The sequence below is a fragment of the Canis lupus genome, chromosome 26 (assembly GCF_003254725.2).
Source record: "Canis lupus dingo isolate Sandy chromosome 26, ASM325472v2, whole genome shotgun sequence".
NCBI classification, from domain to species: domain Eukaryota; kingdom Metazoa; phylum Chordata; class Mammalia; order Carnivora; family Canidae; genus Canis; species Canis lupus.
Genome location: NC_064268.1, coordinates 2,890,124 through 2,905,187, shown reverse-complemented (window position 1 = coordinate 2,905,187; position 15,064 = coordinate 2,890,124). Strand labels below are relative to the sequence as shown.

Genomic DNA, 15,064 nt, shown 5'->3' with positions numbered 1-15,064 from the left:
TGGAAGTGCCCACATAGCCTCAGTTTGGGTTGAGACGCACACACAACTGCTTTGATGATTAGACCCCATAAAACCCCTGGAAGCTCTGCTGCCTTGCTGCCATGGGTCACCCTTAACCAGCCCCTCAGAGCTAGGAAAGCAAGGCAAGAATGTCTTGAGAAAGCACCGTGTCAGTTCTCATTGGTAGCTCCATGCTCCCTTCTGCTACCTGGACACTGCACACCAGCAAGGACTCCCTGGGTGTCCCACAGATCACAGATCTTCAGGCTCTACAGAGGCCAGGAGGAGGCAAAAACAGGGGGGGAAAGTGACCGAGCTTTGAGGCAATCTCATAAGAGAGGCCACAAATACCTTTCTTGGGATTCAACTGAGGAACAATCATAAGAAAACAATGACTGTTCTGATCTTGCCGGAGCAATGATGGCTCATATCTTTGTTTGGATCCCCTCTAGAAACGGATTCTAGGACAAGGATTCAAGGCCAGGGTGGCTTAGTAGAGAGGTTCAGGAAGTGACAGTAGGGGAGTTGGGGAGAGATGGCCAGGAAGGTGAGTGTGCTATGCCAGCTCCTGCAGTGGGCGGCTGGGGGTAGTGCGAGGACTGAGCCGTGTTGCAAAATACACCATGTGTGTTATATATTTCCATATGTTGAGATATATTATCATACATTCCCTTGCAGGGAAACTACCTAAAATATACACCTAAAAATAGTTCCATGGAGAGGCGAGGGAGCTGAGTTAATTATACCGCGTCTCCAGAGAGCTGTCCCAGGACTGACCGTTCCCAGCATGTCCAGCCTGCTGTGTGTGCGGGTAAAGCAGCTGTTCCTGGTTTCAAAGGATGCTCTGATGGATGGTGGTCTGGAGCACTGTGCCGTGCTGGGTGCAAGGGATGTGCATGGAGCAGAGGATTGAGCAATAAAACTGAGGAATGATGTGTCATCCAGAGGTCTGATGGATTGGAAACAGAATTAAGAGTTGTTTTTTTTAATTTCCTCATGCTTTCAAGCATCCTAATTTTCTGCTTCATGAACATTCTCACTGATTCACATTCACCCTTCCAAATTAATTTTAAAATGGAGGAGATGAAGATGATTGAGGCAGATAAACATCCCACTGGGGGCCTTCTAAAACACATGCAAAGGTTGATCTGTGTGTGAGAGACAGCTTGCCGCCTACCTGATGTCCACCTTCCTTTCTGCCCTCCTAGCAAGACCCCAATTTTATCTGAGGCTGCAAGATGCCCAGCTAAAATTACTGCATTTTGGGGAGGGGGCTGCCCTTCATCTGTGACACGGTTCTGGTCCATGAGATATAAATGGAAGTCATTTGGTGAGGCTTCCAAAAAAGTTTGCTTAAAACAGCAGATTCTGAAGGTTGTTTTAGGTTTTCCCTTTCTTCCTGTGGCCAAACATAGATGATACATGATTTGGGGCTATATTTTACACTCCTAAGGTTAAAGCATGTGGTTAAAAGCCACAGTCAAGGGCAGAGTGCTGGGTGTAAATCCAGCCTCTGATTCTGTCCCATGGGAGACTTCAGATGGCTCACCTGTCTCTCGGTGCCTAATTAGTTTCAACAATGGAATGAGGGTAGCACACTGCTCACTTCCTGGGTCTCCCTGGTGTTGAGGAGTCAACAATGTTAGGGAATTTATGACAATGGCCCATGCCTCATCCATCCTCTTTGAGTGTCTGATAAACACACAGGTGTGAGTGGCAGCTGCACCAGAGTGGACAGCATCCCCCCAACATTCATGTCCACTCAAAACCTCCTTACAGCTTCGTTTGGGAAGAGGGGCTTTGCAGATATAATTAGTTAAGTTCAAATGAGGTCGTTCTGGAGGAGGCCCTCATCTAATGACTGGTGTCTTCATAAGATGAGAAGACAGACAGAGCCCCCTGGAAGGCATCTCTGTGAAGGTCAGGCGAAGATCAGGGTGGTGCATCTGGGAGCCGAGGAACATCCAGGCTGGAGGAGATAAGGAAGGATTCTCCCCAAGAGACTTCAGAGGGAGTGTGATCCTGTCTTCACCTTGAGTTTGGACTGTGATCTCCAGAAGGGCATGAGAACAGATATCTCAGGTCTTAGGCTGAAACCAGCAAGTCAAATAGCTTATGGTCCCTAATGAGGGAGGAGAAAATGATTTTTTGCCTTCGCTGTTACCGTGGCCCCTCTGGAGATGATGTGCTATCTTAACATATGGCTCTGAGATGGTCCCATGTGTGTTGAGCTAGATGAGTAGGGTTGGAAGGAATAAAAATAGGTGCGGTGTTAGCAGCATCACTGCTTCCTCCTAACAAGAGCATCACAGGGGGAAGCTACAGCATCCCACTGAGGCGGGCATACAAGGGCTAACGTGCCATAAAACAAACAACTGGCACATAGACCGTGGCTGCTCCGCATGGGAAGCTGGCGTGGGGTCGGCATCAGCGCCAGTGGGGGGAGTCCTCAGGTCACCATGGCCCACAGCCCCATCCCACACCCCAGTGCACAGAGTTTCACATCATTTAACTCCCTGAGACAGGAAACTGGAAGATGACCATTCTGGGAGAGTGGAAGTAGAGTTAACTGGTAACCAGATTTTCCTTAGATTCACACAAAGGAAGCATTTCCTACATGGGCCGCTAACGAGGACATGAGTCCCAGATAGGACTGCAGCTAAATACTCAGGCAGATTTCCTTAAAATATCGTTTATTATGAGTCATTGGGATGGAAGCTTCTGTTTTTTCTGCCCAATCTCTTCTCCATCACAGCACATCAATTATCTTCAGGGGAAGGCATTCCTTCTCCTTTGAACAGACACAGCAGCCATCTCTCCCCCCGCTGCCCGGGGGTCAGCAGGCATCCCGGGGCCATGCTGCCAGCCTCCCCCCATCCAACCCCAGGGATGGGAATTCCATTCAAGGGGAGCAGGCAGGAGCCCTGGATGCTCGGATCTCATTCCCCATCAGCAGCACCTGAAAACCTGTCATTTACTCTCTTATCTGCATTCCCATGGAACATTCTGGTTTCCTGCCTTTTCTGTTGTTCCATCTGTTCTTTGGGAGAGCCCGTATTCTTTCACCAAATTTCTCCTTAGAAGGTGATTCTTATGTTAAGTGGTCCTGACACACACACACATACAATAATGATAATAAGGGACATTTTGGAAGGTGACGCCTATGCTTGTGGCCTCAATAGTGATGCTAGTTTTATGGGCGCGTATATTTATCCCCAAACTCATCAGGTTATATAGATTAAACAGCTTTGTGTATGTCAACCATACCTCAAAAGTAGTTAAAAAATCCCAAACTTAACGAGAATCAGTTCCTTTTGCTTAGAAGGAACCCCTAATTAATAAACATGATCAGGAAGGTGGTTCAAAGGGTTTCTTTCCTATTCTCACTGAGATGCAGACTTACTTAGTATTTCTTAATGATTATCAACCTCAGTTTGCCAATGTGTAAATTGGATATTGCATTATTCTGATTCTCCCCCAGTAGAGCCTGGGACTGTCTCTAGGCGGTGTTAATTTATTTGCAAGGAGTAGGAGTGGGGGATGAGGTGTGGGAAGGAGGAACAGCCCACAGGAGGTGGTATGTCCAGCCTGCATCAGGGGACTCAGGAAGCTAGCATCTCCAGAGGTCCGGCTGCAACCTGGAAGCGTGCATTCCCTCGGAGGTGTTAACTCCACACTTGGCAGGACTTCCAGCATGTCAGAGAAGCCCTGGAGCAAAACGTGGAAGGTGGTGTGACATAACTTGAGATGGGCCAGGTCAGGGAACTGTCCAGCGTGGAAGAGAGCAAAGGGCACAGGACAGGGTGCCAGAGGCAACAGCTCCAGGAATGGACTCAGGTGGTTAGAAAGTTCTTGTGTGTTGGGAGGGAACGTCCCATGATAAAGGCTGGGGTAAGTATTTTGCTTACTTTCTTAATAAAAGGAACACGCTCAGGCATTCTTGTTTATATGGTGACCTGCAGCCAGAATTTACAGCAATTCAAACAGCAGGCTTCAGAAGTAATGCTTCTTCTCTTGTCTGCTTATAGTCCTCGGAGAAACTGAACACTCACTTAACAAGACCATATCAAATGCTCCACTGAAGCATCAGATGATCCACCAGCAAGCTTGTTGGCATCTGTCCAGGTCCTCAGGAGATGACGAGCTGACACGTCCTGCATCAAGGAGCCACACAGACTGGGTGGACACCAGCTGGGGTGCTATACTGCAAGGCCCTGCAAGCACATTTTAACTCTACCTATAATCTGCAACATCGTTACTCACCTACTGATACCTCTGCCACTTCCTGTATTGCTAATATATTTGTTGCATGGGATATGTGTTTCATTTCTCCCATACCTGCTCCTTCCTCAAGAACATCTTGGAAACCACATTTGGTTTTGAGAGATACCGTGTGACTCAAGGATTTTAGTTGCAGGCAACAGAATCTGTTCTTGCTCATTTCAGGAGAAAGGGATTTATGGAGGACTTGGCATCGTTGATGGGGCTGAGGAAACAGAGCCCAACCGACCTCCCAAGATCAGTGTCTGGAACCCTTGGTGGGCCTGCCACAGACTTGCTGCCTCTGCCCTGATTAGGAGGCTGGGGAGTCAGGCAGATTGTTTAAGACCTTTGCTGCCTCTCTCCAAATCCCACATACCTCCTCTTCCCCACGTTGGAGAGAAAGTGTCACACAGGCACATCTAATTGGCAGAGACTAAATCACAAGCCTAATCCCATCAGGGACTCTGTTCTCTCCCAAGGAGGCTGAATAAAGCAGATTTTTGGAATTTACTTAGAAAACGTGAAATTTACACAGCAAGGGGCTGTAAGGACACAGAGGGGATACCTTTTGGGCAGCTACAAATGATAGTTTTCCATGACCTATATCAACACAACATGCTCTGGTATCTTCCTGATGGTTATGTACAAAAAGGCATATTCTGCTAAATCAATCCATTCTCTTTAAAATTTTATAATATTGCATCGTTTACCCTCTGCTCTTGATTCCACCTCCAACAACACAAATTAAGTAGTACCTTATGATTCTCTGTCCACAGCAGACTGAATTCTAGGACATCAGATGTCAAAGGGACATAAGATGCAAGAATTCAGTTTTCATACCAATACAATATTCTGCACAGCTAAAGGCAGATACTCATATCCAGTACAAAAATGATTTTTTCCCTCCTGCCAAGTTATATCATACTCAAAGGTGGTATTTAAAGTACAGGAGGAAAATCCTAAAGCACCTGGTATGGCAGGAGTACTGATCAATCAGAAGAGTCGCCTGGCCAATCAGTCTGGATGCTGACGGGAATACCGTGTGAGTGGATTCCAGTTTACTGCAGAGAAAGGAAGGTTCAGGAAATATGCCATTTACACCTCCATATTTCCCAGGTCCCTTGGAGTTGGAGCCACGTGAATAGTTAGAGCTTTTAAAATGTGAGGATCAGTGTTGTCTGTTACCTCTGGGTTGGGGCAATAAAGCTTTGGTGCACGATTACCATTGTTTCTCATCAGCTGCTCTGCTGACTGAGCTTACATATTTCTGATGGTGCAGCCACAAGATGGTAGCACCTCTATTAGTCTGGTTATCCCCATCGCTGTATGGAGAAGAGGTTCCTGCTGACCCCCAGAGGACGTGAAGGACGAGTAATAAATATGCTCTCTTTGCCTTAAGGCAATGAGACTTTTGGAGATACTTGTTTTTGCACTATAACCCAACCTATCCTGTCTAATATATAACATTCCCCACCTTCAGCTTCCAAACAATAAAAATATTCCTTCAGTTCTGAACTGTTCAGGTATGAGAAGCCAACATTTCCTCCATGTGTTTGGTGGCTGGCTCCATCTCCTGGTTTCTCTTGTGATGAGCTTGGGCAGACCCAGCCTGATGCAGTGCCAAAACCAAACATCTCCACAGCTGTGCATGGCTTCCGTGTCGTTTCTTAATTGTGGTTAACTTCTTAAGTCTTTTCAACTCATTTCCCAACAAAGATCAATCACCTAATAAATACAATAATGACTCATTATCCTGTCCTTGTCTTTTGCTTGTCTGGTCAAGCCCTGTCATTCCAGGCTCTACCCCCTGTAGATAACAAACACTTAGTAGAGGATGGGCTGTGGTTTCTTATTCATAACACATGAAATAGAAGAGCTAGTACAGGACCCCAGAAATAATACATCTCGTTAGCAACAATGCTGCATCACTATCAATAACCTGTGTGCTTCTTCTATTTGATCTTCCTTTTTATGTTTTTTTAAAATAACATGCTTCACAGATTTGTGTGTCATCCTTGCACAAAGGCTGTGCTAATCTCTGTGTCCTTCCAATTTTAATGTATGTGCTGCCGAAGTGAGCACCTGTATACTACTTTTAGTAAGTGGGGAGCATCAGCCAATTTGGCCAGCATTGCAAACAAATTTATAAACCATTCCATTTTTAACAGTACACCAGCCCCTCGGCTTAATGGCTGTGGCACAGTATGGAGAAATGCTGCATGTTAGCAGCCATACCAGGTAAAATAAAATTATCCTCCCACCCATGGGGAAGCAGCAAGATGCCACACTGCAGAGCCCACATGAGGCCTTCCATGCAGGCTGTCTTATGGAAGCTATTGATATGAGCCAGATCCATGGTACTTATTCTTTTTTATGTGAATTAAAATTGTTTATCAAGGTCAAGCAATGTCATTGTTAAAACACTGCGGTTGTGAAAAGGTTTATCATAACATGCCACAAAAGGCCATCCTTATCCACATTCCTTATCCCTATTTTTTCCCCTGAGGCAACCACTCTTGACTCATCTAACCATTAAGAAGGCTTTTTATCCATCTAAACAACATGCTACATTACACTTTCTTGATAAAGCCAGCTCAGCCATTATCTAGTTTTTGGCATGACAGGTGAAATCCCATCTCTCTCTCCTTTCTCAGCCAATATAATTAGATTCCTGTTTCGGTTCCTCCATGGGCTTGATTTATAACTTAAGCAAACATACCTCTGACCAAGAGATAAAGTATCGATTCCTGAGTGGTTGTGTCTGCAGAGGCTTTGACGCTCATCCTGTGCAGTGGCAGGAGCTCTGCTTGCCCTGGCCTCAGTGATTCCTGCCTGTGATTGAGAATGTCATGAGGGTGAGGCCATGTCACTTGTGATCAGCCAGAGAAGGTGATCTCGCTTCTGCCGGGTTTTTCCTTGGTGATGCTTACTCAAGGAACTTGGACACCAAGGTGGGCGGAAGCCCAGGCACATGGAAGGGCCAGTGCAGATGGTCTGGTTCATGGAGCCCGCTCCTCAGATGTGCCCATAAGGAAGCCTTTGAGAGGACCCCTGCCCTAACAGAAACCCTGTAACAAGTCCCACTGACTCCCAGGATCCTGTTGGAAGCATAAGTGGCTGCTGTGACCACCATGTGTCTCCTCGCACAGCCACGGACACCCAAAATCTCCATGCACCGTGCTAGCCCGGCTCCAACTCCCGTCTGCTCTTCCTGCCACCCTGACCTTCCAACCTTCCTCATTTCTAGCTGATACTTTTATGCTCTCAAGGTGGATAACATCTACATTGTGTCTGAAATATAATGAAGTCTTCCATGCTTTGTACAAAGGTTGAATCTAAAAGTTGAAAACTGGTAATGGATCTCTGATACTCACACAAGTGTAGCTCACGGAGGAGCAGTTTCTCAGCCCTTGGGCTACTGATGTTTTGGGCCAGATAACTCCTCATTTTCAGGCTATTGTGTGCACTTCATATATTTAGGAGCATCCCTGGACTCAACCACTAGATGCCAATAATGGTATCCTTACAGCTGTGAGCGTGGAGAGTGTCTCCAGGCTTTGCCAAATGTCCCCTGGGGAGCAGACTAGAAGAACCGCTCTGCAGGGTTGAACTGTGTCCTAGGACTCTGTCCTGTTTCCAGGTGTTACAGATGGCCTCTTCTTCTGCTTTTCCTTTGCTAGACTCAGGGCTTGTTTTAATAAATATACACACCAAAGAGGAGGAGAAATTTTTAAAATACAGAAGAAAGGAGGAAATCCTTAATTTCCTTCCCGTTGTGGCAATTACAACTCTGCTGTGCACAGGGCTCTGTGCGGCTAGAGGTGGCTGGCTGTTTGTGGTACACATATCCTTGAAAACTAAGTATAAATAAATTTCTTAAATTGTATTTTTTGTACTAGTGGAGCTTCCTATTAAAAATGATCATGAGAGAATAAGCTTAAGGCCCAACGAGAATGCTGCCTCTTTCTTAATGCCTCCAGGTGGAAACAATAAGTCTTACTGTTTCTAGCTTATTATAGATATTATGGTTTCCAGTTTATTATATATAATATTATAGGTATTGTATGTGGTAAATTTTATATGAAGGCAATAGAGTAAAGGACACCTGCTCTAAAGCCAGACGGCATGACTTGGAACCCTACTTTCTCTATCTACTAGGTCCACGACTGGAGGCAAACCAGGGACTGCACCATGCCTTGGTTTCCTTATCTCTACAGTGGGGATTGTAAATGTTTCCATGTTATTAGCTGGAAGTAAGGATTGCATATGTGAAAGGCACTTAGAACCATGACTGGCAGGTGGTAAGAAAAGCACATGTTGGCATAGTTAGGACTGTCCACTCCACCTAACTTCAGGATTTCTTCCATCCTGGAAGCAGGACCCGAGTAAAGGAGCCCAGCCTGAACAATGTGAGCCCTCACTTAGCTCAGGTAGGTGACCTTGGGCACATTATATACCCGCTCTTTGTCTTAAAAGATCTAAATGGCATCTGGTAGGAGGAGCCTGCTCATGTGTCCGCGCGAGGCTCTGGACTCAGGCTGTCTGGGTGCAAACCCCAGCTCTGCTACTTCCTAGTCGTATGACTCTGAGTTATTTAAACACTGTGTACCTCTTTTTCCTCATCTGGGAAGTGGAGTTACAAGTACTATCTACCCCTCTATCTTGGACATTTCTCATGAGGGGCGGGTATGTCAATGCATGCCAAGTGTCCAGACGGTCCTTGGCATCATTAATTCTTCATTAAGGTTGGTTATTGTTAGTAGTATCATAAGACATATGATGACTTATAGGAATTCAGTATGTCCTTGGCAAAAGGGAAAAGTGAGAGAGAGAAGGAAGGAGAAAAGCAGGGAGCAAGGAAAGGAGAAAGACTGGGACACATAATGGGGAGGACCTCCTGTGAACTCAGGCTTTGTCCTGGAGTGAGAGCACGAGGGTGGGCAAGCACCCGCACCACCCATGCCACCCCCAGTGTGAGCATCTCACAGCATTGATAAGAACTTGAGCATTAAAGCTGTATTTTTTGCAAACAGGTTCCCTAAGCATAAATAAACCAGCCACCTCACTTGGTGCTCAAGCAAGGAGCAATAATCTGTTTCAATGTTGAAGGTAAGAAGGAAGTTTTGAAGCTTAGAGACTGTTTTTCGAGTGGTCTCAGGAGTTTTCAAAGGTGATGTTGACTGCATGTCCTTCTCACTGGCCGTGTTCACTTTGGCACGTACACTCCTGGATGAGCCAGGGCTTCGCCGTCCTGGGCAATGAGTTCTATTCAGTGTCTGGTGCATACAGGCTTGCGCTAGGATGGCTGGATGACATATAGAATCATGAGTCCTTGGCCTTGTTCATTCCTCATGGAAACCTACATCAGGTTTATTTCTGGAGGAACCTCTGGGCAGGACCCTGGGGCAAATCAGGTTGGATCTTGAGCTTTTCTGCTCATTTGCACCTTTCTTATAGGGGGTTTTCTGAGCCACAGGTAAGGATGCACAGGCATCTCAAGGGATGGGGCAATTCTCATACAGCCTACTCTTGTAGTGCCACTTCACCTTGGCCAAGACACGTATCCTGGGACATGGCATCAAAACTGATTTCATCCATAACCAGGTGAGCCAGGATCTCATGCTCAATCAAGAGACAATTTTAACTCTCCCAAAATATTTGCCTTGCAGGAACACAAACTCAGGTTTGCACATTTCCTGATTTTTTGAGAGAAGCTGAGGATCAATAATATTTTTATGTGAAATCCTGATTTTTCACATTTGGCTCACTTTTTGCAAAAACCACTGAGAACTCCAGACAAAACACATTTACAGGGAACACTGACCTCTAAGCTCCACTTGGTGACTTCTATTCTGGTAGATAATAATCATCCCTAAACATGAGGTCCCTTTTGGATGAAAAGGATGAGATTTTGAACTCTTGCCTGGTTGCTTGCACTCTCCAGCAAGGCAAGCATTTTCCCAGGACCCTGGTTCATTTCTTGGGGTCACCCCATGACCCCCTGCTGTCTGGGAATGAGGCCTCCTTTATTCTGTGCCACCTGAAGATATCTGGTACCACAAAAGCACTGCTCAGTTTTGCATAACTAATTTCAAATCTTATTTAGCATCAAGTTTCAGAATTAAGGAGCTAAGTGACAGCTGTTTAATTAACTCCTTAAGCTGATTAGACCGCATTACTGAAATCCCCTCCAGGAGGAGCACGTAACTGTGGGGAGATCCTTGGGCCAGGTTCCTGCCACTGTTCAAAGTCAGTAAGCTGCTAAGCCAATTGGCCAAGCATTCTCAACATCCTCAAGGATGTGGTCAAATAGAGATTTTTATTTATTACATTAACTGCTACAGAAGACTCTAAGTGACAAAAATAACACGAGCTTCTTTAGGGATGCTAGGCAAATAGGCTCTACATTAAAAAAGAAGAAAAAGGACTCCTTTGGGAGTTTCTCAAAAAGCACTCTATGATGTGTATAAATCCCATGTATTCAGTAGTATTGTGTTAAGGAGAGGAGTTCGGATTAACCCTTCATCCCCACAAAATGGGCTGTCTATCCTCCTCTTGATTAGTAAGACAAAGGCATATTAACGAGTTTAAGACTTTAAGCCAATTTTATCCGTAAGATTAGTGTTTTCAAAGTAGGATTTCCAAGGAGGAGAGAAGACTACGGTATATTCCTTACTTTAAGTGTGAGCTTAAAGTCCTTGCTGGACATCCCAGCACTGGAGGGAGTGTACAAAATGATGAAAGTTTTTGTTTCCTTTTAATTCTTGGCAACAGGTCATGTGTAAGAATGTCCAAGACTTTCTCAGCAGGAAGAGAGGCTCAGTGAACATGTGAATTACCATCAGCCTGAATCTTCTAGAAATAGGACATAAATTTAACTTGCAAATTGAGCTTTAGGGGGATGTTTCCAGTAGGATGGGCAGGGGCATAGGGTGACATCCGGACTCTGTGGGTCGGTTCCGCGTGCTGAAAATTTCAGCTCCTTGCTTGAGGAATTCCAGTTTTTGGTGGTGTGATGGTTGTGTTTTTTTGGACAGCTTTATTGAGATATAATTCATATACCACACAATTTACCCATTTAAAGTGTGCAATTCATTACTTTCCAGTATACTCAAAGATGTGTACAACCATCACCACAGTCAGCTTTAGACCATTCTTATCTTGAAAAGAAGCCCTGTACCCTATGGCTATTCTTCTCTCTGGATCACCATCCTGGCTCCGGCCCCAAGCCATTACTAATCTGCTTTGCCTTTCTAGAGTTTCCCTGTTCTGGACACTTAGGAGGAGGTGAAGTAACGTGTTACATGGTCTTCCATGACTGGCTTCTTTCAAGAGGCTTCAGTCATTAGGCTCTATCCACTGTAGTGTGTATCTGTGCTTCACTCCTTTTATGGCTGACTAATACTCCTCAAGGTAAAGAACTTACATGTCCTCCAATCTGCAAAAGTTTGTTTTTCAGACATCACTCAAATAACTGTACACTAGGGTTCTGGGAACTGAATCCAGCTCACAGAATGTTTTGCTTGAACTGTACAGATCGAATCATTTTCAAAGGATCACAGTGTTTAGAAATTGGGAGATATGCAAAAATATGGATTCCTGCTTTGTCTTCAATACTTAGAACAGGCAATTCTGGGGCAATGTCAATAGGCATGGAGTAGTGAATACTCTCCCTTCCACCAATATTCACATCTCCTTTGTGCAATGTGGCTGGCCGCAGGAGGCTCTGAATCTGGGATGCCTTGCATGGATGCTTCTAGACTGCCAACACATGTGTGATCCAACAGTCTGGGATACAAACATTGCCTGATCTCAACATCTAAAGCTAAAACATGTAGGAGATGTTAAGAACACAAGAGTAAGTAAATGGCTTCATTAATAACTTTCTTTTTTCAAAGCAAGCTACTGTGTGTGTCAGAAATTATAAATCCAGGGATGCACTTTTCTCCCTGATGAGAAAAATCTGAATATTACAAAAATACTATTGAGTACCTTCAACATATATCCAAGATTGACAATTGTGGATGTCAATGATGGTTCTTATGAGAAACTTCACTTCTTCCTTGGCTCCAAAGAGTAGTTCTGTGAAACTCGGCATGAATATTTAATTTATGTCTGTTGATAGAGTCCTCTTGATATCATAAAGTATTTGCTCTTTGAAACTGGGGGAGTTTTTTGCCTGTAGCCTTTAACTAAACGAGCTGTCAGCCCTTTCTCTATCACTACAGAAAAATGCATGTCAAATTGTCAAAGGCAACAGAATTTTCCGTAGGCTGGAAGAAATCTATTGGTTTTATGGTACATGAAACTAAGGAATTAATTCAGTCAGTACGGAAAGGTCATACAAAATTAATAAACATCAAAGGGCTGCTCCAGTCTTCATTTGACTAACCAGGCACACCTAAAAGTGGGTCTTGTTTAGAACCCCAACCCTCCAGAAGGCCTGTAAGTGGTTCTGAGTCCTTTTTTGACCTCTAAGCCACAGGGACTCAGCTAGACTTATGGGGGTGGGGCGTGGGTTGGGGAGAGCCAGGGCTTGATTATCTATGCTAATGAAGATTCAGTGGTATGGCTAATCCTGTGAAGTTCAAAAGTCATCTGTAGTTTGGCCCTGGAATTCATTATGTGCTTTTTCTTCCTTTCACCAGACAACTTCTTAATTATGTTTTTCTTAGGCTAATGCAGAAATGAATTTGCATGTCTTGAGCCAACACTAATTAGGAATTGTGGGGGGGGTGCAATTAAGATTATTCTGGAAGATGGGGGAAGGTGAGTCTGGGTTTTTAAAATGACCACAGCCATCCATGCATTGACTTCAGCCCTATGATGTACTACTGGCCACGGAAATATTTCTTAGATCTCTCCTTCTCTTTCTAGGTGCTAGGGGTGAGGGTGCTGCCTGTAGTAGGAACAAAATTCTTGGCTACTCTCCCAGCTGAAGGCTTTATTGCCCTGTCTCTTCTCAGCATCCAGGCTAAGGATTCCATGATTCAGAGGTGCAACTGGCCGGCTAGCTGGTCCTCCGTGAAAGACAGAGGAGTGCTGGCATGCTTGATAAAAACGAAGATGATTATAGGCCCTCCTGCACAACAAAGCTCTGTGAACAAGCCCTCGGACACTGATCTTCCTCTCACCCATACAAAAATATAGAGAACTGTCCACTATAGCAAAGAGGTTCTGTTTTGGGGGTATTAGAGGTGTCACGGACCATGGAAGACCAAACTCTTTGGGTGATCTTATCCAGTCTTGGGATATTTGTGTTCCACTCGTTGGCAGATTGATGTCTCCAGCCCTGACCTCTCCTATGAACTCCTGACTCACATATTCTCCTGCCTACCTGACTTCTCTGCTGCGGTGTGTCCAACTCACTGGGTCCCCAACAGAACACTTGATATTCCCCACTTGAATCTCTCCTCTTTCAGAGTTCCAAACAGTACGTCATGCCATCTGGCATCTGGTTGCTCCAGCCAGAACCTCAAGGGTCTGATTGATTTTTTAGTCCAACCCTGTGTACTGTCCATCAGAGCATCCTGGGAGCACCGGTTCCAGTATGTTCTGCACACCCAGCCACTTCCTTCCATCTCCACTGCCATCAACTTCACTTAAGCCACCATGATGTGGAGCCAGGGTTATGATAAAGCCTTTGAAACGACCCATCCTGGTATTTGACTTCATCATCCTTGTCACTCCCCAAAATCACTTTTTACTATGAATGCATTGCCTGTTTGACTACATCAGGACATAAGCTCCAGAAGGGCAGGGCTGTTGTGTTGCTCTGCACCTGGCCCTGAGCACCACTGGGAGACACTGTGTGAGCTGTCTTCATCGCATCACATGTTTAGCACCGGGTTCATCAAGGCTGGAATTCAACAGGTAACTGGCCCTATGGCCATATTCCCTTCAGTGTTATGTTCCACATTGAAAGCTAAATGGGTCATTGGTGGATCCTTATAGGTAGGTCTAGCTTCCATGTTGTCTGAGTGGACTCGGGAAATCTTGTTATATTCATAAAGCTTGAAATGGAAAAGTGAGCCACATGTTGAAAGCAACTCAGCTTCATCGGATGCTGCCTTATGCAGAGCCAGAACATAGGAGAGTGTTGCTTCATTTGCTGGGGTCATTGGGCGATCACCACCTTGCATGGTCATTACTATTTTTTTAATCTAATTAAACTGGACTTTGGCAGGAGCATCCAACTGCTGTGCAGCCAAGAACATACCTGCTGGAGTCCATCTGGTCAGAGCATGATATTCATCAGTCCAAGGTCATGGGTTTAATCCCTACCTGGCTATAGGTGTGCTCAAAATCAGTGGGCTGAGATGGTAACCCTGATTCTGACCAAAGGCTTAATATTCCAAGGACAAAAGCACCTTGAGCACGTGGAGTCAAGCCACCACGGTGTGTAGCCGGGGTTGTGAAAAATGTCAGACGTATCCGAGACAAATCACTTTGTTTTCCTAAGGTTCTAGCACATCTGAGGTTAGGTCCAGAACAGTGGTTCTCAACCAAGGTCACAGGAAAATCTGGTAGAATATACCAATGCTGGGGATCCACCCCAAACCAATTATATCAGAATTGCTGGAGAGTGAGTCCCAAACATCAGTAATGGTTTATATCTTCTCCTGGCATTTGGATCCAAAGATTTCCAAACTTAGTGGCCTGCAGGAATCACCTGGGGAGGTTAAACAATGCTGATGCTGGATCTTGCACTCAGATTCTGATTTAACTGCCATGGGTAGCAGTCTGGACATTCAGAGATTTAAAATCTCCCTAGGCAGTTCTAATAGACAGCAAAGTTTGA

General features: G+C 45.0%; 1 protein-coding gene and 1 non-coding gene across 2 annotated transcripts in view; both read right to left on the bottom strand.

Moving 5' to 3' along the window:
* The window catches only part of TMEM132D (transmembrane protein 132D), a 602,566-nt gene that overhangs the window by 90,469 nt on the left and 497,033 nt on the right, over nucleotides 1–15,064 (bottom strand). The gene's annotated exons all lie outside the window — the stretch shown is intronic.
* LOC112677053 (U6 spliceosomal RNA) lies at nucleotides 6,242–6,345 on the bottom strand. The gene has a single exon (XR_003146822.1). It is a non-coding gene; the product is annotated as a U6 spliceosomal RNA (small nuclear RNA).